Genomic DNA, 26737 nt, shown 5'->3' with positions numbered 1-26737 from the left:
CATTAATATTCCAAAGCTGCTCTGCACGGGACCCAGGTCCTCTCCCTCACTCCCGACAGGGTCAGATTCCTTCCAAATCCCACCTCAAGATGGCTGCTTCGCCCCGGAGCAGGCGTGACCACCCTGTTGACTGCAGCAGAGGCCCGTGGAGTTTCCAGGGCTGGCATGCCCTCCCTTGCACACACCCCCACCGGAGCCGGGCTGAGATTTCCCCAAGGCTCCTCTCTTCAGGCTCAAGTTACCCAGCTCCAGCGTGAAGCAGAGAAGTGGAAGCCTGGTTTCCACATCGATTCCCTGAGCAGGAAGCTGAGAATGTGAGAGTGAGTCACCTTTTGTGGGGCCAAAGTCTGGTTAAATATCCCCTTGTTTATTACAGTAAAAAGCCAGGAAACCATGGGGGTTTACCTAACTCCCAGCCTTCTCTCTGTCACCGAAGAGTCCTGCCTGCAGCTTTCCGAGGGTAAATGGGAATGAATTCCACAGAACACTGACAGGTGAAGGAGCTGCACGGCCCAGCAGGGTAGTTAACACCGATGAGGTTCCTTCCACTGGCCAGGTCCTGCCTAGGCATTTTCCTCCTTTTATCTTCTGAAGAATCTTTGAGGGCTTCCCTGGTGGTCTGGTGGTTAAGAATCCGCCTTGCAATGCAAAAGACACCGGTTCAATCCCCGGTCTGGGAAGATCCCACCTGCTGTAGGGCAACTAAGCCCAGGCACCACAACTAATGTGCCCAAGCTCTGGAGTCTGTTCGCTACAACTACTGAAGGCCATGCGCACAACAGCCCATGCCCCACAATGAGAGAAGCCAGCACAGTGAGAAGCCCGTGAACCCCAACTAGAGAGCAGCCCTTGCTCGCCGCAACTAGAGAAAGTCTGAGGGCACCAGTGAAGATCCAGTGCAGACAAAAATAAACATTTAAAAATAAACAACCTTTGAAGCTGCTATCATTCAGCTCATTTTATAGATGAGACATTCGGTTGCTCTCAGAGAGTTATCTGCCCCCCTCCATAGTTCTAGGGGGTCTTCACGCTCAAGGTTGTTTGTGGTCAAACCTAATCTCCTTCCCTGAATTCTGTAGTTCAGAGGATTTGAACATGCTGATAACAATGTCAAACATTTGACTTGTATTTATGCTCTCATTCTACAAACATTTATTGAGGATGTACACTGAGTTTACTCGCTGTCCTAAGACTTGTCATTTGAAAGGTTCTCCAGGGGAAGAGGAGAGGAGACAAAAATAGCAAAATTAAAAAATAGCAAAAACAGCGAAAATAGCTTGACTGTGCTGGGTTCGCTCGGGACAGGGGTGCATGGCCTTAGGGAAGGGCAGACGGAGGGAGCTGGCAGACTGAGATTTACTGTCAAGGGCCCAGCGAGCCCTTCAGCCCTCAGGAAACCAAACTTGGTCGTTAAGTCAATAAAGTGTAGAGAGCGAAAGAGGAGATCAGAGGGGAGATGGGAACATGACAAGTTCACAGCAGAGATGGAAGGCAATGTGGAGGAAGGCAGAAGAGAGCAAAACCTTGGAAAAGAAAGGGCTGTGTCCCTGCAGGAGAATAGAGAGGTCGTCGGGGAAAGAGAGGCAGGTGAGGTGGCAGGTGGAGGTCGTGAAGGGAACTGGATGCTCGGTGGAGATGGAGGAGCCGGAGGGAAGACAGCAGACAGGAGGGGGTTGGGGCGGAGCAGATTTGGTAGTCGGATAAAGATAAGATTCTGGGTAAAGATAAGATTCAAGGTTCACTGGATATGAAGTCAGTGGATCACCTTGTGATGAGAGGCTTCTCAGGGTCCAAGTTCTCCTCCAGCTGATGTGAAGCACGTGGAACAAAGTCAGGCTTCAAGCAAGGTGCTGGGTGAAGGACGACCCCGGAGAATGGAGTCCCTGTAGATGAGGCCTCTTCACTTGAGCCAACAGTGAAGACCGGCTGTTGCAGGTAGGACTGGGCGGGGATTTCAATAAACCCTGTGTGAGCCGTGACTCAGCTCTCTGCAGGCCAGATCCGCCTAACCCACTCTCGTGGACGGGTCAAACCTTTTCTAGGATCCCTGGGCTGAGCTCTCCAAATATGCTCTGGTTAAAACAAGGAGTGGGCATGGCTCACACAGCTGTCTACACTGCAGGGCCTGAAAGAGTTTCTGAGAAAGACCACACCCTTCTCAGATCTGAATCATCTCACCGTCTTCATTAACTCGGACAGAGAGTTTTAGCAAGTTTCTTTAGTTTTGTTTTGAGAGAGAGAGAAAAAAAAAAAAGCAAGGAAGAGAGACATGTACCAAAATAACCAGCTTTAACAAATGGCTACTGGTTTAAAAATAGTGCAGGGTTTGAGTTTTTGCCTTTATCTCAGTGGTTGACCTTGCTAATACAGTATGTAGATCTCTTGCCAACTAATCGGCCGACTGTAAAGCACGGCTTCAAGCTGTGGTCAATGATCTGTAACGGGAATGAATGAGAGGGTTTTAGCAGCCAGGATCTGTAGCCTACTATCTGTATCTGACAGCTGTCACCCTCTCTGCAGAGGCCAAGGCCTAGACCTTCATTTAAAAGCAGCATGGCTGATCAGATTACTGGGACAGTGTGTCAAAACTGACTGCGCTGAACTAGGGAGACAGAGAGTAAATCTATAAATAGTAGTCCTGCTGCCTCCATGAAGCACTGAAGGGTAACCAGTATTGAGCAGCAAATGCAATGTTTAGTCTTTGCAGCCAGTGGGACACAACCGCAGCCAGATCAGAAGCCCTGCTCTATGATATCATGTCATGGAAAGACCGGCTTTATGGGCAAGAATTTAAAAGAGTTACATTCTTGGCAACGGGAATGGTCGCACAGCAATAATTGGTTTGAACCAACTTTATGAGCTAACAAGGTTCCCCAGCACTTAATAATGTCCTCGGGGCACCCGGACTCAGCAAGTCACCTTTCCCATAACGTGCCGGCTGCCTGCTTCCGACAGTCCACGGGGACCGCCAGTGTTGAAACAGAGAGAGTGATAAAATAAGAGGCTCTCCATTTGATATCTATTATAGATGTCAACTGGGTCTGCAACCACAACAGCTGCACAAAGTGCTCGGGGAGCCCGGAGCATCGTGAGGGTGAGTTATCGGTAGACCATGCTGATAGCACGGCCTAGACACTGGACATCGCCGGTTATAAACGAGCCAGCTGACATTTTAGAGTGTGTACCAACTCTTCCAAGAACCATTTGTCACTCTTCAAGGTTTCCGCTGATAAAACCTGGGATGTCTAAAAATTTGTCAACAACCGCAGAAAGTAACCCTGAGGTCATGGCAGGGGGTGATGAAGAATGTGCTTACTTGAAATTCTCCAAACGCACAGATGGAACGCTGGTGGTGACAGGGTTCCAAAGGCCTCTCCAGGCTGTGGAGTTCCCAGCCAGCTGTGGTGTGGACATGGCCGTGGTGTGCTCCTAACCAGGCAAACATGGGCCTGGCCTCAGTGAGCAAGGCCCTGGACCGCTGGTTCTGCCCTCTTCAGACCACTCCTCACTGGGGTGGAGATGGTGGGCATTAAGCAAGTGTTTCCCCACCACACCCCCACCCCAAGAGAAAAAAAAGGACAGTTGGTTTGTCCTTGGTTCTTTTTCTTTTTTTAAGTTCAAATTAAATAATAATTTTTTTTAAAAAACCAATGTTAATAACATTGACAGGCACAACTCTAGAGCTTTATGTTAGAGCTGAATTTAAATCTCACAACCTGCTGAAGCAGGTACTTAGATGATGTCCATTTCACAGATGAAAAACAGACACGGAGAGGTTACATGAAGTGCTCAAGGTCACACAGTCAGAGGAGGGCCAGGATTAGACGTGGCAGGCCAGCTTCAGGGCTACCCCAGAAATGGTCGCCCCAGAAGGACACTGTGACAAAGTGAGCATGTGGAAAGAGAAGACCAAAGTTGCTCATTTGCAACTGGGTGGGAATGAAAAAATAAAAGAAGGTGAACAAAAGGCCACCTCTGTCTTCCTGGCTGACTCTGAACGAATTTGCTCTGCAATGATTATGTGACAAGCGTTTTCCAAGCACGTCTGTCCCTAGGCTCTGGGCAAGCCGTACAAGAGTGGAGCAGAAACCCCCATGCGAAAGCCAGGCTAGTGTTTTTGCTCATTTGCGGGCCTCTACCCTGGAATGCCATTCCAGCTTCAGCCTCTTCGGACATTAGAAGACACCTTTCAGCTAAGGAATCCGAGGAGTGGAGGGGGCACATATTGCGGGGCGGTGGCGGTGAGGGGGGCACAGGCTGACGGGAAAACAGCACAAGGAAGTGCTGTGAACGCAAATGAGCTGATGAGCCTTTGGGCTGACATTGAGGTCACTTTGCCCCGATCGCTGCTGGCCGTTTGGAGGCTCCTGCTGGCACTCTGTGCTGCCCGGAAGACAGGAGAATAAGCCTAATTAAAAAGTCCCATGTGCTCCCATGGCTTTAAAAGTGTCACACTGGCTGTCTGTCACTATCTCTTGGAATCATGATGCAAGAGCTGAGAGGAATAACTGGAGATCATTTAATGCAACCTCCTGGATTCAACTTCAATGAATGAAAAAGTGGGGCCCCCCTCAAAGGCTAAGTGGCTTGCCCAATGACAAAAAAGCCAGAGACAGACAGAACCAGGAGGGGACCCATGTCTGGGAGCTCCCAACGGAAATAGTTTTCTACCATTCCATAGCAGGGTCCATGAAATGAACGCAGTGCTATGGGATCAGCAAATTCAATCGAGTCAAATGTGTGTTTTGAAAAAAATAAAAAATCAAGAATGAAGAAATAGAGTTTGAAGAACATTCAACATTCATGAGGTGGGCCCATCTCAGGTCACTGGAGACATTTCTCTGGTGCAAAGGTTTTCTTAATAAAGGGTTTCATTGGCTAGTTGGATCGAGACATGCACACACTGATATTTTGCTCCTGGCAATACCTTAAAACCCCCAGTTAGGCGAGAGTAAAAAACGGCAATGGCCTTGAGAGCGCAGCATGGTTTATACATGGCGTACTCATCTTTGAGGGTTTGGAGAAATCTACGAGGGATCCGATGCTTTTCCACCTATTGACATTTACAAAGCAGTTTAAATCATGCATGAGAGGCCTCAGGCACACGCAGTTCACAAAACATAACTCTGAGCTCCCAGGGAATTTAAGCTGACCAACACTCTTTATTAGAACCGACAGTGAAAGACAGCTATTGCGAAATTCGTACCAGAAATGCTATACCAAGATGACAGCTTTAATGCCAGTGGATATATTATGTAGATTACCTGACTCAAATCTTTCTTGTTAAATAAGTTTCATGCACTCTTTTTTTTTTTTCCTCCTCAAGAAAATCCTTCTGGCTTCACTGGGGGAGTACTGCTTAAATTCCTTGCTCATTCATCTGGTTTTCAATATTTTGGACATGCTAGGTTAGCATGAAAGATCAGATAGAGATATTTAAACAGTGGGAACCAGTTAAACCTTTAAATGAACAACAGAACTGAACCATGAATTAAGTGTTTCAATGTTATTTTTTTATATAATGTTCCAATAATTAATAATTTTGAAAAAAGAAACACCTTCCTCGGGCTGATTCATTCTAGATATTTGATTCTATGTAATCTGAGATTTAAAATCTATATAATTATAAATTAAGGGTAATTTTGCCTGCATGCTTTTATAGGCCAAGAATTTCGAGGAAATAAGGTCCCACTGAAAACTGGCCAGGAACAAAAGACAGTGAGACTACTCTCTAATCTTTACAGAAATCGAAATACAATGTAGATGTTTTAAATTCTGCGTGAGGAGGAGACAGAAGGCGTAGGTCAATATGACTGAGGTCAGAAAAGGAAATCATGGGTATTTTTGGCCTTGGTGACAGTTGGCCAAGGGCAAGCTTGACGGGGCCTGAATTAGGATACGGCTGCTATTACTTGGAGGCCCCTGACGCTCTGAACGGATCAGGTTCTTTGCTTCCTGTGCTAGACTTTGCAGCCTGCCTCAGCCCTACACGCTCTGTTCCATGTTCTCACTGCTCGAGCACGGCCTCCTCCACAGGGCACTGCCTTTGCTAAGCAGCATAGCAACCAGTGTGTTCGTGAAGTGACACGCGTGCTTCAGCTCTCAAGGTTCGCGTTGCTTGGAATGTCCTCTGTGGTTGTGTACACAGTATGTATCGAGCTGCCTTGAACTTGCTTCTCTATTCTGCTCTAGTGGTTATAGCAAAGGGGTTACGGAAGCCAGGAACACCAAGCTCTGTCTCTAGGCTCCATAAATCACATGCCACTTTGACGTAATGATTGGTATTTTTCAAACATATAGATGCTTCGGTGATTATAAAAATACATTTTCCTTTTATAAGCACAAGTAAATTCACAGTCACTCTATAGTCCTGGCATATTTTTTTTTTTTGAAATGGATGTGTTTTTCAAACACATATGAAAGTGTTTATACAATAAATGCCCATCTACCATCACCCAGTTTCAGCAATAATCAACTCACAGCCAACCTTGTTTCATCTTCACCCTACCCATTCCAGCTGCTTCCATCTTTTCAGATAATTTTAAAACAAACCCCATCATGTATGAAACGAGTCACCAGTCCAGGTTTGATGCACGATACTGGATGCTTGGGGCTGGTGCACTGGGACGACCCAGAGGGAGGGTATGGGGAGGGAGGAGGGAGGAGGGTTCAGGATGGGGAACACAGGTATACCTGTGGCGGATTCATTTCGATATTTGGCAAAACTAATACAATATTGTAAAGTTTAAAAATAAAATAAAATTAAAAAAAATAAAATAAATGTCATGGGGATATAATGTACACTATAGGGAATATAGTAAATAATAGTGTAATAACTTTGCATGCTGACAGATGATAACTAGACCTATCATGGTGATCATTTTGTAATATATAAAAAATCAAAACATTATGTTGTACACCTGAAGCTAATGCAATATCATGTCAATTATCTATCAATTCAAAAAAAAAAAAAAAACAAACCCAGATATTACATCATTTCATCCACATGTTTTTCAGTAAATGCATTTTATATGTTTCAAATTTCGAGATGGCAAAAGCTACAACTATTACTCTGTAGGGCTTTCTTATTTATAACATTTAAAGATTATCCTCATATTCAAAATACAAACTAAAGAACCAATTTTTCAGGTGATTCCAAGGACCTCCATCATATGTTCAAGTTCAAGAGAGGACAATATGTAATTTCTCCATAACTACTAGGGAAAGATGTGTTTATCTATTGTTTAAGGAATAATCTTCAAATGATTTCCTGAATGATACCCACCAACTACGCAAACATAAATTCACGGCATTGTAATCAAAGCCCAAAGAGTGAATATGTTAATAGAATGAGCTTGAAATGAACCTCCTGGAAAGGGTTACTGTTAGTGTTAAATAAGAGATATACCACATATCTTGTAACCTAAGTAGTAACACAGTTGCATATCCCACAAGCAAGCCATTGTCTTTCAAAAGATGATAATAAAGAAGCTGCAGATATATTTTTATGTGCTGGGTATAAAAACACAGGCATGAATCACCATTTGACAATCCCAGATCATATACAATCCTTAAGTGACCCTCCAGACGCTGAGCATGAAGAAGACTGAGGCAGTCTGATACCCTACAATCATCCAAATACACTTCAAAAACACATTGCCTTCTGTGCTTACAGTCATGTCTTAAAAATCACAGCACTGAATGAATTACATTATATTAATAAAACTGACAGCTGATGAAATAATGCAAGAAAAATAATCTACTAGGTGACCTCAAATGAAACCACAAAGACATTAGGCTAATGGAAGTAAAATCGCTCATTGCACAGTGATTTTACTTTTCAAATTTTATACTCAAGTAAAAAAAGTCAACCTAAACCTTCCTCAGGATATTACATATTGAAACTAACCACAAAATACCTCCAGAAAGGAGGCTTATTTCAGAAAATCTATATGCATTTTGATTTTTTCAAGTGTGAGCAAGCTTTCTATATCACAGGGTGGTTAACCGTGGAAGAAAATACCACAGTGATATGACATAAGTGAAGATCATTGATCTGAAATAGCCTATAATTACCATTTTAAGGGTAGAACACCTGTTTTACTGAGGGAACATACATATGCAGTGCACTTCCTCACTATAACGACAAGAAGAGTGAGTGATGGCCCAGAGTTTCTCAATCTCCATCTCTTTTCTCTGACTTTCACTTCTGTGGTTAGGCGGTGAGACAGCCCATGTGAGAGAGACATGGGGATGCAGCCTCACTTCCCCTCCCCTCAGAAGCTGAGCACTTCTCTTCATTCTCTCTGCGAAGACAACAGGAGTACAAAGGTGAACTTTCATGATCCACGCAGATCCCATTAAGACAGACGAACCCAAGTCTGGCTGCACCACGTGAGGCATGCGGGATCCTAGTTCCCTGACTGGGGATCGAACCTGCGCCCCTGCAATGGAGGCACTGGAAGTGCTGAGTCTTAACCACTGGACCACAGAGGAAGTCCTCAACAACTTTTTATTTTCAAAAAATCCTTCCATCACAAAATCGAGCTCCAGAGGACAGCACATATAATTGGGAATAATAAACACAGGTGGGATTACGCACAGGTGTTTCAGAGCAGCATAAAATCTCTTGTGACTTTAGAAATAACTGCAGTGCTTCCTTCATTTCAGTCTTTAGAGGTAAGAGTTTAGTTCCTTAAATTTTCTTAAAATTTCAGAAAGCCGTATGACTACTGGGTTACATCAGAGAATAAACATCCTTTGGTCCGATCTCCAGTGATAAATGGAACTTTCCTCTCCTTTACAATATCCTGCCAAGTGGCGAGTGCTTGGTGATGGCAAGAGCACTCATTCCTGAGGTAGGTAGTTCCATGTTTACAAAGCTCCACTGTGAGATTTTAGCTCAGAGCAAGAAAGAGCTCTCTGTCTTCCTGTAGTTTCCATACATTCTTCCTAGCTCTATCCTTAGACATCCCACAAGGTGATTCTAATCTCTTTTTCACTTGAAAGGATTTTAGGTACAGCAGTGCAGAAAGTCTCTATATTCCTCAGAACTTTCTCTATATTCCTCAGAACTTGTCTTCTCTGGGCAAACATTTATAGTCATTTTAACAGTTCACAGAACTGAGCTTCAAGAACACTTCAGCCATCATTTGCTTGTTCATTTGTGTGTTCATTCATTCAATTATTCAGGTAAACATTTGTAATTATTTCAAGTATTCTTCATAAGACATGCTTCAACAATATCTTGCTCATGGACCTAGAGATTATTATACTAAAATGAAGTGAGTCTGAGAATGACAAATATCACATCCCCACCTATTTATGGAATAAAAAATGATAAAAATGAACTTATTTACAAAGCAAAAACAGACTCACAGATACAGAAAATAATCTTATGGTTACCAAAGGGTAAAGTGGGGGATGAATTAGGAATTTGGGATTAACAGACACATACTACCATATATAAAACAAACAACAAGGATCTACTGTATAGCACAGGGGACTACACTCAATATAATAACCTATAATATAATTTGAAAAAGAATGTACATATATATATATATACACACACACACAAAACTGAATTAGTTTGTGGTGCATCTGAAACTAACACAAAATTGTAAATCAACTATACATCGATAAACGTTTTCTTAAAAGAATATCTTACTATTTGCTTATTTCATTCATTTATTCATTCACTCAGCAAACACTGAGAGAGCCCCTATCTGTATTAAGTTCCTGGATGCTCTGGACACAAGAAATGAGGGGCCCCTTGTGACACGCAGATACAGAATCACAGTGCTAAGCGCCGTCCTCAAGGTATGTAAATGAATAGGGCATGCACACGTGCTAAATTGCTTCAGGCGTGTCTGACTCTTTGTGATCCCGTGGACTGTAGCCCGCCAGGCTCCTCTGTCCACGGGATTCTCCAGGGAAGGATACTAGAGTGGGCTGCCCTGCCCTCCTCCAGGGGATCTTCCTGGCCCGGGATCAAACTCATGTCTCACGTCTTCTGCATTGGCAAGGCGGGTTCTTTACCACTGGTGCCACCCGTGGTGACATAAATAAGCAAGTATTCCAAGATCACTTCTAAAGGCTTTATAGTATCCTAGCCTATCAATACAGATGCCAAGCTAACCTTCTACTCCACCTGGAGTGAGTTTCTTTTCTAGCAGAAGCCACAGGTTGTGCTGCTGTAGAAGACAGCCTATGGCAGAGTTGGTTGTCTGCTCAGCAGACTGCACCCTGGTCTCTGCTATCAGAAAAAACAGCTCTGTTCAGGTATCGGACAGCCATGGGCCCAGCCCAGGAGATGATCTAGGGTCTAAGTTAACGTGTATTGGCTAGTGACTGGTTTGGGTAGATGGGTGACCAAGTTCAAGCCTGTCATTCATGAGATGAATGAGAAAATGCTGCAGAACCTCTGAAAAGGATTTTCCCTCCAAATACAAAGAAACATACATGAAGGAGGAGGTCTGTCCTCTTCCTTTTCCTGGAGTATAAAGTGGGGACCCAAAGCTTACAGCTGGAGTAGCTAGCTTGTCTACTTAAGGAGAAGCTAGGAGATCCTCAGAGAAGCTGGTCCTACACACTCATATGGCTGACTCTGGACATTTATTTTGTGAGATAACTAACTGAACATCCCTCTTTTATGGCCATTTTTGGCTAGGCCTTCTGTTACTTGCAGCCCAAAGCATTCTAATATGCAGTCTTCAGAGCAAGGGTCTTGGTGGTATACTGGTTCAAATGAGGCATCAGACTCTTATGTAAAACAAGAAAGACACCAATTTGAAAATGGAGAGGGAACCTATGATCTCATATGCCAAGATTTAGAAAGGGAGAGTAAAGACTAGAGGAATTAAATTACCACATGGCAGTGACAGTCTCCCCCTGGCTTGGAAACTTTCCTTCCAAGCCAGGGCAGGGAAAAAGGACCATTTTATCTCACTTTTGATCACAGACACAAACTTTTAAAACTTTCTAGAGTCTGACTTGTGTAAAGGAAAAGGACAGATGCTATGATATATATATTAACAAGAGACTGAAATACCCAAAGCACTTCAGAGAGTTGCAACTTTAAGTCACACTTTCAATCCTTTGTCCCATTCTGCTTTTACTTAATTCTGCTTTCAATGACATAATCCAATACACTAAAAACATCAACTGTATTATACAACTTTGTTTCCAGTTCAGTTCAGTCGCTCAGTCGTGTCCAACTCTTTGCAACCCCATGGGCTGTAGCACACCAGGCTTCTCTGTCCATCACCAACTCCTGGAGCTTACTTAAACTCAATTCCATTGAGTCGGTGATGCCATCCAACCATGTCGTCCTCTGTCATCCCCTTCTCCTCCTGCCTTCAATCTTTCCCAGCATCAGGGTCTTTTCCAATGACTGAGTTCTTCACATCAGGAGGCCAAAGTATTGGAGTTTCAGCCCCAGCATCAGTCCTTCCAATGAACATTCAGGATTCATTTCCTTTAGGATGGACTAGTTGGATCTCCTTGCAGTCCAAGGGACTCTCAAGAGTCTTCTCCAACAACACAGTTCAAAAGCATCAATTCTTTGGCGCTCAGCTTTCCTTAAAATCCAACTCTCACATCCATTCATGACCACTGGAAAAACCATGGCTTTGACTAGATGGACTTTTTGTTTTAGTCCTCAGTAACAGGACATTAGATGCTTTAAGAAAAAGGTTTTAGGAAAAACAAGAGGAAAGGAACCTGTCAGTGAAGCACAGTAGGTCCCCTACATAGGAGTCTTTAAGTTATGAACTTTCAAAGACGTGAATGAGGCCCTGTATGCCAGTGGCCGTATTATACTACTGTACTTTTAAAGGTATTGTACTGTGAGATTAAAAACGTTTTATTTTTTGTGTGTTTGTCTCTTATGTATCATTTGGTATGAATAGTATTATAAACCAGTCACAGTACAGCACTGTATAGCTGATTGTGTTAGTGGGTACCTAGGCTAACTCTGTTGGAATTAAAAACAAATTGGACTTACAAATGTATTCGCAGAATGGAATCTGTTTGTATGGAGGGGACTTACTGTATGCTACAGATGGGAAGAACTTTTGAGGCCAGCACTGGGAGTCTTAAAGTCTTTGGAGTTGTCATTTCCCAATCATTGGAGACAGGGAGGTCAAGGAATGAGGAGTCCAGGATGGTCAGGGTCCTCTGGCAAGCCTCCTGGACTCCCCATTTCCTTGACCTCCTTGTCTCCAAAGACCGGGAAATCACAACCCTACACTTGGTATTGTTATCAGTGGTGACAGGATGGAGGGCATGGCAGTGGGGTTGGAGGGCTGAGGTGGATGGAAGGAAGACCACCGGAGGCAAGGAGGTCAGGAGGCTCAGGCGGACTGCCCTAGTGAACGCTGAGTCGTAGTGTAAAGACTGTTCAACTACAACACTAAAAAGTTCAACAAACTCGGGCAGGGGGTGGTAGTGGTTAAGAAAGGGCAGACGTGATATAACCTGCTGCATGGCTTTCAAAGTAGCATTTTCTTAAGATGAAGGAGGAACAACTTATCTGTTTTCATAGAAGGGGAGGAGAAGGACAGCTAGAAGGCTTTGCTCCCGAGCCTCGTTTCTACAAGTGCACTTATGTACAGCAACACACTACATCACAGCAAGCAATGCGCTCCGCCTGGGAACACAGCTGGACAGTCCAGAAAGACAACAGGATGAATAAACTTTGTTACTATTTTTCTCATGGCTAGATCATCACTCACATGTTTGATAATACTCAGGAAGGGGCTGTCCTATAGTAGTGCATTTTTCACAAAGCTGAAGTTACACCTTTAAGTAAATCATTCAACTATACCAAGAGACATCGTCTCTGCTTCTCTATTTAAAAATGCCCTATACTTGATTACTTGAGTTTAGTCTCATCTTCTCTTGATGACAGAGGTTTCCATTTATGGGGCTCAGTAATTGTACCTGCTGGGCTTCCCTGGTGGCTCAGTGGTAAAGAACCCACCTGCCAATGCAGGAGATGTGGGTTTATTCCCTGGGGTGAGAAGATCCCCTGGAGGAGGAAATGGCAACTCACTCCTGTATTCTTGCCTGGAGGATTCCATGGACAGAGGAGCCTGGCAGGCTACAGTCCATGGGTTCACACAAGAGTCTGACACAAATGAGCGACTAAACAACAGTTTTACCTGCTACTGTCACTGACCGACTGAAGGGATGCTCCCAGGGGTTTATGGGTGAATGCCAGCGGGTATCAGTCCCTTCACTGAAAGATCCCCTCCTCCTGCTTCGTTGCTAGGAAAGAACTACTAGTTCTTCACTAAGAACTAGCCCAGTGCTGAGTTTGATCTTTTCCTTCTACCATCAGTTGCTTCTTAACTTCCGGCAATGCAAACAGTGATTTGCTCCTTAATTTTGCATTGAGTGTCTATTTGGGGACCCAAGGGTAGGGACACCTGGACCAGGGAACCAAGTGCCTGGGCTTCTGGAACAACACATCGCTGCTCCGAATCAGGCCCCGTTTGCACAGTGGGAGCCATAGGAACTCCAACTTCGGAGACAGCGACGTGTCTCAACATTTGTGCCAGCCAGGGAACAACTCATCAACGCTCCCCACCCGCAACAGGAGAGCTGGCAAGAGCGAAGGTGGGAGCCTCCTGACTCCACCTGGCTTGGACGCCGCGCGTGCGGGGTGCAGCTGGGTTCCTTCATGGAACAGACTGAGGCCGTGTGCTGTGGGTCCTCTTGGCTACCTGGCAAAATATTCCTGCCTTACTCAGAGCCACAGGCAAACACTCTCTGCTCCGGCTTCTGGAAGGAGGGCCTGCATCGCCTCTTGGCTGACTGGTGGATGCGCGCAGACACAAAAGGTGACGCTGACAGTCAGCATCAGATCTGACTGCTCCTGACAACTCCTGTGATACAGCAACCTCCGGGACCGGAGGACACATCTGCGAGGAGATGTAGTAGCTGCCATCTGCACAAACTGCATTATTTAACTGCGCTGGCACTGATTAACATTTGCTGTAACCTATGGTAATGGGCTCTGGGGCTTTGCATGTCTGCTACACAGTGGCACAGCTGATGTCTCCTGCTCCATCCTTAAAACAGGATGCTTTAATTTTTAATGGAGCACATGTTCGATTGGCTATACAAACAGGCTAATCTGCAAAGCATGTGCTCAATAACAAGCTCGGCTATGCCGCCAGAATATCAACACGGCTTGGCCAGAGCTGGGGGAGAGGGGGTGGGCCTCCTGTTCGTCACCGCGGTCAATGGCCGGGGGCTGGCTGGCTCAGAGCCGAGGGGTGGCTGCAGCCAGCGGCACCTGTGGCCTCCTCTGGCCCCTCTGTGGGGGGGGTTCTGCTTCTGGGTACCCACAAGCCCTAGCTGGCGGGGAAAAGAACAAAACTGTCACCCGGCAGGTTCAGGCCTCTGGTGTAAAGCCAGATGTGGCATTAAAGATGAAACTCCCCTCTGTTGCAGAGGCATGACTAGAATGAGACATATGCATCCAGCTTAACAGACTGGAGGCCACGTGGCCTGCGCTCTGCTTAGTGATGAGGATTTAAACACAAGTAACCAACAGTCCTTGACTCCACAAAACCCCCGCCGATAACCACAGCGCCAGTGTGAGCAGTGGGGTGTCAGATGTCGGGACAGAGTTCTCTGGGAGCAGAGAGGAGGACACACACAGAGGAGGCAGTTGAGTTGGGTTTCGAAAGACGGGCAGGAATTTCCCAGCAGCACTTAAGACGACCCTCAGAGACAAAGAAGCACACGTGTGGGGTTGAGTTGGAGGCGATCACACAGAGATGCCTGGTGAGAAGCTGGAGGTCTGGATCCAGAGCTCACAAGAGAACTTAACACTAGAGACAGAAACGTGGGTATACAGGGAATGCTGACACAAGGAAAACCCGAGAGAAAACAGTCCAGGGTGGAAAGAAAGATTCAAAACTGGAAGCCTCTGGGGTTTAATGTAAGGGAAGGTTACGAGAAGTAGCCCAGAGAGGCGCGTAAAGATCATGAGGAAAGGGAAATCTCAGGAAAGGGAGACAGGTCTCGAGCCTCAGAGCCGTCAAAGAATGAAGCCTGGAGGGCTTTGTCACAACCAGGATCGTCACTTTGCTGTAATCACAATCCTGGTCCTTAGCGGTACAAACCGCTTTTCCATACAGCATTTCATAACGACCCTGTAAGACAGGCCGGTGTCACTACCACATTTTCTAGATGAGGAAATGGGGTCAGAAGGGGGAGAAGATTTCCCAAGGCCAAGCAATCACAGCCAGAGTGAGAGAGCCGGGGCTGGAAGCCAACTCCACGAAGTCTCAGCTCCAGAAGGGACACAGTGCCAGGGGCCAAGGAATGAAGGCCCCAGCTCTAAGGAGATTCCCAAGTCAACTCCCTCAGTGACAGCCCTCCTCTGGGATATGCACCCAGTATACCTGGTATACTCATGTCCCTGCGAAGTCTGCAGGTGAAAACCACCTGCCCAGGAAAGCAATGTGTCTAGCTTCATTTAACCCACTTGTTTGTTCATGGGATCATTTTTTCAGGTTACACCTTTCCTCTTAACATTCCTTAACAGAATTAATGAAATGCTCCTCTAATGAACTCAAAGGATTGCTTCCAGCAGCAGGGTCTAGGTTTTCAACAGTGCCTGACTAGGGTCAATGGATCGGTGGTCATCTAACCGCACACTTTCAACTGTCCAGAGGGGTCTGTCTCCACTGTTCTCTCCAGATAATCTAATATCTATCATGATGGATGGTGTTTATTGTTTCATCAGGGAAGGGACTTATTTTATCCACCTCTGCATCCACGGAGTACAGCTCTGTTACCTGGCAAGAACAGGAACCCAGCGAATGTCTGTTGGATTGAACTGAATGAACATTCTGTAATGGTGTTAGACGAGAGCAAAGCCAACTATTACAGCAAATCCAATCAACATAGGCTTAAAGCTTCAACCCATGGCTCCTCAGCGCACTCATCATCCAAGGCCACTGTTCAACAAGACAGCTGATCCCTATCCTCTGGGCAGTACTTGGGAACTCGGCTTCTGGATCTTCCCCGGGTGCCCTCCCTCATCAGTCGCACAGCCTTATCTTGGCCCCTGGGCAGCTAGCTTCTCAGCCTCTGCAGCCCTTGGCTTCCCTCTTGCCTGGCCACACGATGTAGTGGACTTTGTTGCTAAGCATCTGACATTCTGCCTCTGGGCTAGCTCCTTTGAGGAGAGAAAGCCACGGAGTTAAGAGACATCTGAAGGGAAGCCAGAGCATCCAAGGGCTAAAGAGCACTCTTGGAGAACATGCGGTTCGTTGGTGTGTAGTGTTTTTCTCTAGACGGCAGGGTGTCTGAGGACTTAGTCAGCTTCGGGGCTACTACTAAGTGTCCATCCCAGAGATGGGGTAGTTGAAGAATTGAAAGGCTTTCCAACTAGGATTCCCAATGCAACCTTACAAATCCTTTTCAAAAACCATCCAGCTTGAACTTCCCTGCTGGTCCAGTGGTTAAGAATCTGCCTGCCAAAATAGGGGACACGGGTTCGATCCCTTGTCTGGAGAGATTCCACGTGCTGCAGAGCAACTAAGCCCTGAGCCACGACTATGAGCCCCTACTCTAGAGGTGTGCCTCGAAACAAAGAGGAGCCGCTGCAATGAGGAGCCCACAGGCTGCACCTAGAGAGCAGCCCCAGCCCTCTGCCACTTGAGAAAGCCCCTCCACAGCAATGAAGACCCAACACAGCCAAAAATAAAATAAAATACATTAAAGAAAGTCATCAGCTTAGGGGACATCCCTGGTGGTCCGGTGGTTGGGAATCTGCCTGCTAATGCAGGGGACATAGGTTCAGTCCCCAGTCTGGGAAGGTTCCACACGCTGTGGGGCAACTAAGCCCATGCTCCACAACTACTGAGCCCATCTGCTCTAGGGCCCGTGCTCCAAAACAAGAGAAGCCACCGTGATGAGAAGCCTGTGCACTGTAACTAGAGCAGCTCCCGCTCGCCACAGCTAGAGAAAGCCTGCACACAGCAGTGAAGAGCCAGCACCATCATGAATAAATGAAGAAACATTTAAAAAGGAATAACCTTTACTACCATCCACTTGCAAATATTTACCTCTACCTGCCCAAGTCCCCAAATTTTACAGTAGTTCTTTCTGTAGTTACCAGACCTCCCTGCTGCTCTCATTTGCTCATTTAGAACATGGAGATTTTTTTTTTCCTAATGCCTACAAGGATAGAGTTGACTTTTGGTAACCAGCTGCATTGTTGAGATCCATGTGTATCACGACCACAGCACAAGAATGCTACCCGACAGACCCTGTGAAGAAGGTAAAGGGGTCATTTGGGCCCAGCCTCACACTGGCTCCCCTTGCCCTTCCAAGGAGCATCGACCCTTTTTTTTTTTCCCCCTTGCAGTTGTGCCCTGGTAGTGTTTTATTTTCTTGTAAGACTTTTAAGAAGCCATAGCATGTGATAAACAATGACACGAGAACTAAGTTTCCAGGGTTCTGTCCACACCACCTAGAAAGAAGACCTGGATGGAGGATGAATGACTAGAACAGAAAGTGAAAGGGTTGATCGCTCAGTTGTGTCTGACTCTGCCACCCCACGGACTGTAGCCTGGCAGGCTCCTCTGTTCATGGAATTCTCCAGGCAAGAACACTGCAGTGGGGAGCCATTTGTTCCTCCAGCGGATCTTCCAGACCCAGGGATCGGACAGAGCATCTACCCTAACATCTGCCCAGAGTGTGGCTTTCAAGACTTTCACTACTTATGGTCTCCTGCCAAGTTCACTGTTACACAAGTTCAGAAATAAAAGGACAGCAAAGCCGAAATACTTCTGTATCAGATGAGCAAACTGGAGCCTAGCGAGAGCAAGCCTCTTGGCTCACGACAGCACCCTGAACTTGAACTAGTCTTGAACCTGAACTAGTCATGTGGGTGCTGGGTCTGACTTCTTTTTTCCAATGGGCTGTGCCACACCCAATGCCACCAGCCATCCTGGTTACCCAGATGGTCAACAGGGCTGCCAGGGAGGGTGGTGTGCTGGAACTATCAAGATATCTCCACGATGGGTACCGTGGGCTGCTCTCTCCAACATGGTTGAAACTAACCCATTTGCTTCCTGTCACTCTCGGAAGCCCACAGGCCTGCCACTACGTTCAGATATGGAGGATTTGGGCCATCAGGCACTTTAATTAGTCTGTCTGGAAAAATGAAACTGATCAAATTAAATATTAATCACATATAAACTGTGGATAAATCAGCAGGGGAATCATCAGGCAGAAAGGGCGCTTCTTAAATGCAGAATTAAAAAAAAATTTTTTTTTTCAAAGGGGCTCTCCTCCTGCTCTCTGTCCCTTGCCAAGTCAGTTGATTTCAAAGCAAAAACAAAGCTTCTATTTTCCAAGCACAACAATGATGTCTAACCAGAAGTTTCTTTTGCTGAAATATTGAATGGAAAATTCGGTTCCTTAAATCTTTCTAAATCTTTGCCTCTGATTGGGTTCATTAATAAACATGCTGATTTTGTTACAGGGAGAGACATATGGTATAATCCGCTAACAGGAAGAAGTATTTTGCATTTTATTGTAGAAAACAAACATGCAAACAGGTTCTCACAGATGGTTTTCTTAGCTTCTGGGAGGGGAAAAAAAAGCTTAATAATGCTTGAAACTAGTTTTTCTCTTTAACAACAACAACAAAAAATCCTCACACATCTCTAGTGGAACTGCTTATAAATTAGATTAAGTTCCACTCCAAGGTTTTAACAATTTAGAATTCACTTTTTCCTCTTGTTTAAACACACACACACACACAGACACTTGTATTTTCTTCCTTCTCCCCTCTCTCCCTTCCTTCTTTTTCTTAGAAACATTAACTTGTTCAGAGAGGCAGAGATAATTCAGCAATGCTTCACTTATCCATCGTCATAAAGGAATAAGGTTTTCTCACAAACATAATTTCCAGATAATTGATGGTAACCCTTTAAAGTTTTTCAAATTTGGTGGTGATGGTGGCTCTTTCTTGGAAGTAGACTTCATTTTTTCAGAAAAATTTTAGATTGAAATAGAAACTGAGAAGATAGTACAAAGTATCTCCACACACCCCCACACCCAGTTCCCCCTATTAACATCTTACTAATGCATGGAATATTTGTTACATGTAATGAACCAGTATTGATATATTATTACCAACTAAAAGTCCATGCTTTATTTTTATTTATTTTTTAAAGTTTTTTTCTTTTGATGTGGGCCATTTTTAAAGGCTTTATTGCATTTGTTATAACATTGCTTCTGTTTTATGTTTTGATCTTTTGCCCACGAGGCATATGGGACCTTAGTTCCTGGACCAGGGATCAAACTCAACAACCCTGTATCGCAAGACAAAGTCTTAAGCACTGGAACACCAGGCAAGTCCTAAGCCCGTACATTATTTCAATTTCCTTAGTATCCTTTTTCTGTTCCAGGATCCTATTCACGATACCACATTACAGTTAGGCATCACGTCTCCTTGGGCTCCTCTGAGCTGGGGCAGTTTGTCTGAATTTCCTTGATTATGATGACCTTAGCAGTGTTTTGGATTTTATTGGCTATCCCACTATTGGAATGCGTTTGATTTTTTTCTTATAATAAGACTGAATGTAAAGGTTTTGGCGAGGAAGATCACAGAGATAAAAACGTCGTTAATAATATCAAGAGTATATACTATCAACATGGTTTATGACTACTGACGTTGACCTTGATCACCAGTATGAAGTCGTGTTTGTCAGCTGTCTCCCTGTATAGCAAGCCCCTGCTCCCTTCATATTGTATTCTTTGTTGCTGTTGTTTAATTTATTGATTGTTTTGGCTATTCTGGGTCTTTGTTGCTGTGCGTGGGCTTCTCACAGTGTTGGCTTCTCTCCTGGAGCCCGGGCTCCATGCATGACCTCACTAGTTGTGGCTCGTGGGCTCAGTGGTTACGGCTGTGGGCTTAGTTGCCCTGAAGTATGTGGAACGTTCCTGGAGCAGGGATTGAACCCATGTTCCCTGCACTGGCAGGCGGATTCTGAACTACTGGACAACCAGGGAAATTCCATACTACATTCTTTGGAAGTCAACATGCACAAACCGGATTTAAGGAGAGGGGAGTTAGGTTTCCCCTTCTTAAGAGTAGAGTTTTTACAAGCATTATTTGGAATTCTTCTGCATGAAAGGTTTACCTCTTCTCCTACATTTATTAATTTATTTATAATCAGTATGGCATTATGGGTAGTTATACTGTGGGTCAAAATGCCATGTTACTTTATTTGTTGTTTTACTCAAATTGCTCCAGGTTTAGCCACTAGGGACTCTTTCAGTTGACTCCTAGGAAGCCTGTGACATATCTCCATTCATTTTTTTTCTTTTGTAGCACTTTCTTACCTTCTGGCATTCTACATTTCTCTGGGCTCATCTTGTATATCTCCTGCCCTAATCCTACAGCTGGCCATTTTCCTTATCATCTATTCTTCTTTTAATTGGAGAATGGTATTAGAAACCAAGATCCAGATGAAGGTGTGCTTATTGCTACTGGGGTGTCCTTTCTTTTAGGCCCTCTCAGCTGACAACGTACAGAAACATATGTGTGCATAGTCACAGATCTATCTACGCAACCATCTGTACCTACACATGAGCTCATTCTGATGTCCCTGATGGATCCATTTCCACGTGAATCAGTCTAACCTCTTCCCTTGTTTACCTGTAAATTCCCACTCCAACAACGAGAAGCCTGGCTAGATGGCAGGTTTTTTACTTTGTTGCTCTGTACCTTTTCCTAATATTCCTTGATAAGGATCTTTTAAAAAGGCTATGGGAGAAAACAAAACAAAACTATGGGAGCTAATGTGTTCATTCTACAGTGAATGGGGTTTAACTTTTGTGAGGACAGGCGCTTATATTCTCTGTGAGAAATAACTGTTTGACCTAGTTATTAATCTTTGGCACAAACCCCAGAAAGGGAATCCAAAGAGATCCTGAAAAACCAGAACAATGGGTTCACGCTAACAAACACGGTGAAAGTTACAAGTATTGCACTGGAGTCTGATTTGTCAGCCACAGAAGAAATGGATGGGCCAACTGGAATTTTGGCTTGCTTGGCTGATGCCCTCGCAGCCCATGAAGACTGAAGAGTTGCTTTCAGTTGACTTGCTAGTGGTGATTTTAACTTTGTGAGCACAAGGCTTGCACTAGCGGGAGTCCAGGAAATGTATGTGGAGTGTTTGATGGTTTCTCAATTTCTTCCCTCACTGTTAGCTATCCTCCTTTCATTTTCTGGTGTCCTTTGAGTTCAGCTCTTGGTTTGTCTCTTCTCCAATACTCTTCCTAAAGCACAGTTACAAAGAAAAAAAAAAAAAAAAAACCCATGCCAAACCAAAAATCAAAACAAAAAAAGCCTAGAAAGCCAAATAGCCATGCTTGTTAAAACAACATGTAGGCTTGGGGATGAGGTTCTGCACAGATCAGGGATTTTTCCAGTGGGTTACATAAATGAGCTTGGAGGATGTGTGGCATCTATCTTTGCCTGCTCAGGGCCCTTTCAAGCTCGTTTCAGGGGTTTTCACATCTTCTCTGGTCAGGTTGCTGAAAGAACCACCCACTAAGAGGAAAATCAAGAAACCACACGTCTGTGCCAAGTGGCATTTCTACTCCTCTGCTATAGCAGTCACCAATTCTTCTCTCTGCCTCCACGAGGCTCATGTGAAATTGTGAGAGTTGGCAACTTGTCCCCTCATCCGTACTATGAGCATAACCATGGAAATTTGCCAGGACATTAGGTGAGTTTAGCCCCTAAAATTCTGCGTCATGCAAGGAAAGGAAATAAAAGGCATCCATATGGGAAAGGAGGATGCCAAAATGTGGTTATTCACAGATGGCCTGATCCCATACATAGAAAATCCAGGGGAACCCACAAAACAACTACCAGTTTACTGTTATTAGAACTAATAAGCAAATAGGGCAAAATCACAGGATATAAGATCAACATGTGAAACTCAATCACATTTCTATATACATATCAATGAACAATTCAAAAAGAAATTTTAAAAATTCCTCTCACAACACCACAGAAGACATGGAAAAAAAAAAAAAGAATGCTTAGGAATAAATTTAACAAAAAAGTATAAGACTGTACTCTGAAAAATACAAAACACTTAGAGAATTTAAAGAAGATCTAAATAAATGGAAAGACATTCCATATTCATGGCTTGGAAGACTCAATGTTGTTAAGATGGCAGTTCTACCCAAATTGATCTGGGGATTCAATGCAATCCCTATCAAAATCCCAGCAGACCTTTTCTGGGTAAAAATTGACAAGATGATCTTAAAATTTATATGGAAATGGAAAGGAGCCAAAATAGTCAAAATAATCTTTTAAAAAAGATGAAGAATGTTGGAGGATGCACAGTTCCCAATTTCAAAACATCCTACCCAAAGACACAGAAATCAAGACAGTCTGGTATGACAGAGGATAGATGTATAGATCAAAGGTAAAGGAATCAGGAGTCTGGAAATAAATCTTTATATTTATAGTCAACTGACTTTGACAAAAGTGCCAGGGGATTTAAATAGGAAAGAGTTCTGGGACAAGTGAATATCCACATGCAATAAGATTAATTTAGACTCTCCATATCATACACCAAGATCAACTGGATCACACAGATTTAAGTGTAAGAGCTAAACTTATAAAACTTTCAAAAGAAAATAGATGAGAGTCTCTGTGACCTTGTATTATGCAAAGGTTTCTTAGATAACAACAACAAAAGTATAATCTATAAAAGAAGAAAATGGACAAACTGGACTTCATCAAAATTAAACACTTTTTACTGCAAAAGACACCATTATGAATATGAAAAGTCAAGCCACTGACTGGGAGAAAGTGAGGTGTTAGTGGCTCAGTCGTGTCTGATTCCTCATGACCCCATGGACTGTTGCCTGCCAGACTCCTCTGTCCATGGAATTGTCCAGGTAAGAATACTGGGGTGGGTTGCCATTCCCTTCTCCAGGGGATCTTCCCAACCTAGGGATCGCACTTGGGTCTCCTGCACTGCAGGAGGATTCTTTACCATCTGAGCCACCAGGGAAGCCCTGTGGATTATGAGAAAATGCTTGCAAATTATATATCAGATAAGGGACTTTTAACAAAAATATATAAAGAACTCTTAAAAGTCAATACTAAGAAGACAAACCACCAAATATGATAAATGGGCAAAAGATTTGAACAGTGTTTCATCAGAGAAGACATACAAATGGGTAATAACACCTGAAAAGATGTTCAGCATCATTAGTCATTAGGAAATGCAGGTTAAAAACCACAGTGCAATACCACTTCCTATTCATAGGATGGCTATAATCACAAAGACAGGCAGTAACAAATGTTGATGGGAATGTGGAAAAATCAGAACCCTCATAGGTTACTGGGGGAACATTAATAAAATGGTACAGCCACTTTGGAAAACAATTTGGCAGTATCTCAAAATAATTAAACTGAAATTTACTGTATGATCCAGCAATTCACTCCTATGTATCTAGCAGGAGAAATGAAAACATATATCCACTCAAAGATTTACATGTAAATGTTATGGCAGCATTATTAATAACAGCCAAAAGGGACTTCCCTGATGGTAAACATGGATAAGAATTCGTCTACCAGTGCAGCGGACACAAGTTCAATCCCGGGTCTGAGAAGACTCCAGATGCCACGTACAGAGCAACTAAGCCTGTGCACCACATCTACTGAGCCTGTGCTTCAGAACCCTTGAGCTGCAACTCCTGAAGCCCACGTGCCCAGAGCCTGTGCTCCAAACCAAGAGGAGCCACTGCAGTGAGAAACCTCTGCACCACAACTCAAAGGCGGCCCCACTTACCCTGAGAAAGCTCGCCTGCACAGCAACGAAGGCCACGCACGACCAAAAAAGAAAAGAAAGGCAAAAGTAGAAACAACTGCGCTTTAACCGGTGAGCGGGTAAATAAAATACGGTATATCCATTCAGTGGAATACTATTTAACAATAAAGGGGAATAAACTACTAATACGCTCTGCAACACAGATGCCCCTGAAAACATTATGCTAAACGAAAGAAGCCAGATGCAAAAGGTTATGTATTGTATGATTCTGTCTTTACAAAATGTTCAGAAAAGGCAAACATACAGAGACGGAAAGTGGATTAGTGGCTGCCTGGGACCGAGGGTGATAAAGGCCACAGACTGCAGGTGCTCATGAGGGATTTTACTGGTGGGACAAAAATGTTCTAAAACTGAATTGTGGTTATGCAACCCTGTAAAGTTACTAAAACTAATTTAATTGTATGCTTAGTATGGGTAAATTTCTGGCATATAAATTATATTTGAACAAAGCTGTTAAAACAAGTTGGTAAATAATATGTACAACATAATCTCATTTGAAAAGAAATCAAAACAGAAAACAACAAAGCAAAAGAAGAAATATAAAATGAAGCTTTCTGAACTGTAGTCCCCACATTTAACACTAGATCCACAGATCTTGGGCTTCCCTGGCAGCTCAACTGGTAAAGAATCCGCCTGAAATGCAGGAGACCCCATTTCGATTCCTGGGTCAGGGAGATCTGCCGGAGAAGGGATAGGCTACCCACTCCAGTATTCTTGGGCTTCTCTGGTGGCTCAGCTGATAAAGAATCCAACTACAATGTGGGAGACCTGGGTTCCATCCCTGGGTTGCGAAGATCCCCTGGAGAAGGGAAAGGCTACCCACTTCAGTATTCTGGCCTGGAGAATTCCATGGACTGTATAGTTCATGGGGTTGCAAAGAGTCAGACACGACTGACTGACTTTCACTTTCCTCAGACCTTATTCATTTTATAACTGAAAGGTGTACCTTTATTTTTTTTAAACCAACTTATCTTTTTTCTCTTCATCCCCCAGCTGCAGTCCCTGGCAACCACTTTTCTGCTATTTCTTGAGTTTGACTTTTTGAGTTTGACTTTTTTTTTTTTTTTAAAAGACTTCATATATAGGTGATATATAGTATTTGTCTGCCTGTGAAATAAGGATTATTTCACTTAGCAAAGTGCCCTCAAGATCTATCCATGAACCAAATGACAGCATTTCTTTCTTTCTCATGGCTGAATAAGAAATTTATTGGGAGAGTGGAATTTAAATATTCTTGCCAAAAGTACATACACATATGTAAGTACATATGTAAATAAGGTGATGAATGTATTAATTAACTGGATCCTTTCACAACGTATACATGATTTCAGTAAGAATACTGGAGTGGGTTGCCATCTCCTTCTCCAGGGGATCTTCCTGATATTGGGATCGAATCGGTGTCTTATGTCTCTTGCACTGGCAGGGGGGTTCTTTACCAACAGCACCACCATGCCTGTTTTAGGAGAAAAGAGTCTGGTCACAAAGAACATAGGCCCCAGACTTGGATGATGTTCAGCCCTTTCAGCATATGGACAAGCTTCAGAACTCAGAACAAGGTAAATAAGTCATCTTGATTTGAGGGAAAGACTGTTACCAGTTGCTGTATAGAGCAAGCCCGCTGGCACACCCCGAAGCCATTCAGATCTCCAGGGAAACCTTCAGAGACTCTCACCTAAATGGCTGTATCACACCGACACTCCACTTCTGAAATGCAAGTCTTCTGGTGGTCAGAAGAGGAAAGTCATTATTACTGGGGCTTCCCTGGTGGCTCAGATGGTAAAGAATCAGCCTGCAATGCAGAAGACCTGGGTTCAATCCCTGGGTTGGGAAGATTCCCTGGAGAAGGAAATGGCAACCCACTCCAGTATTCTTGCCTGGAGAATCCCACGGACAGAGAAGCCTAATGGGCTACTGTCCATGAGGTCACAAAGAGTCGGACACGACTGATTATTATTATTATATTAAAAATCCAAACGGTAGGCCTGGCCTCCTGTGTGATCTGGAGAAAGAAGTTTAATTCCTCTAGTTCCAACCCTTCCAGTTACAACATCATTGTGTCAGAGGCCTTTGCTAGGGCCAGTCAGGCAAAGTGAGATTAGAAGGTGTTCATTCCTGACGTCTGTGGCTGGTCACTTTGAGGCCCTTCTTAGCATCCAGTGCATAATCTCCAACTCTGACTACTTGGAATAAACCAAGATCTCCACTTGCTTCTCAGCCACAAGCAGATCTGGCAGGCACTCGCTCCTTGTATTTTGGCAGCCACCCTCCTTTAGGTAGCTATTAACTTTTAAATATAAAATCCAGGCACCAAATCATGAAGCAGAAAAGACATACATAATTTGGGTTAATTAAAATGCCTCCAAGTGAGCAGGTGACAGATGTCAGGCCTCCTGGCACCCGGAAGAAAGGCAGTGCAACAGACTATTAGGATTCCTGTGTTAATCAGGTAATAGTAACTTGGGTAATTAGCAAATCACACCAAATCTTGTTTAAGTCCCAAATCTCATTTAGAGCTTTTTGGAGAAACTGTTTAAATACAAAGGACACACTCTCCTACTGACAGGAGATGGCTGCTTACTGGGGCACATATCCCCGCTTCTGGCCTCTATTAAATCCATTTTAATTATGAAGTCTCAAGGTCTCGTTCACCAAGGACTGAAAGACAGAGAACTTGTCCCTTTGCTCTTGCTAAGAAACAAAGGAACCCTCAATTCCGGAATTCTAGTAGACTTCAGAGATTCAGCAAGTCCTGGAAAAATGCTGACGGTCTTTGCCACTACCAAGACACTCCACACGAGTTAGGAAGACATCTGCCTTGGCCTGTTTCTTATTTA

The 26737-nt window shown here is 44.0% G+C and overlaps 1 protein-coding gene and 1 long non-coding RNA gene across 2 annotated transcripts in view; both read right to left on the bottom strand.

Moving 5' to 3' along the window:
* Positions 1 to 6592, bottom strand: part of LOC113883669 — an 8832-nt gene extending 2240 nt beyond the window's left edge. The window contains exon 1 of the long non-coding RNA XR_003508708.1: positions 1766 to 6592. This is a non-coding gene — a long non-coding RNA (uncharacterized LOC113883669). The remainder of the gene's footprint in view (positions 1 to 1765) is intronic.
* Positions 1 to 26737, bottom strand: part of AUTS2 (AUTS2, activator of transcription and developmental regulator) — a 1215803-nt gene that overhangs the window by 223734 nt on the left and 965332 nt on the right. The window lies entirely within an intron of this gene.

This window comes from Bos indicus x Bos taurus, chromosome 25, assembly GCF_003369695.1.
Source record: "Bos indicus x Bos taurus breed Angus x Brahman F1 hybrid chromosome 25, Bos_hybrid_MaternalHap_v2.0, whole genome shotgun sequence".
In the NCBI taxonomy this organism is placed as follows: Eukaryota; Metazoa; Chordata; class Mammalia; order Artiodactyla; family Bovidae; genus Bos; species Bos indicus x Bos taurus.
This window is presented reverse-complemented; position numbering and strand designations above follow the sequence as displayed.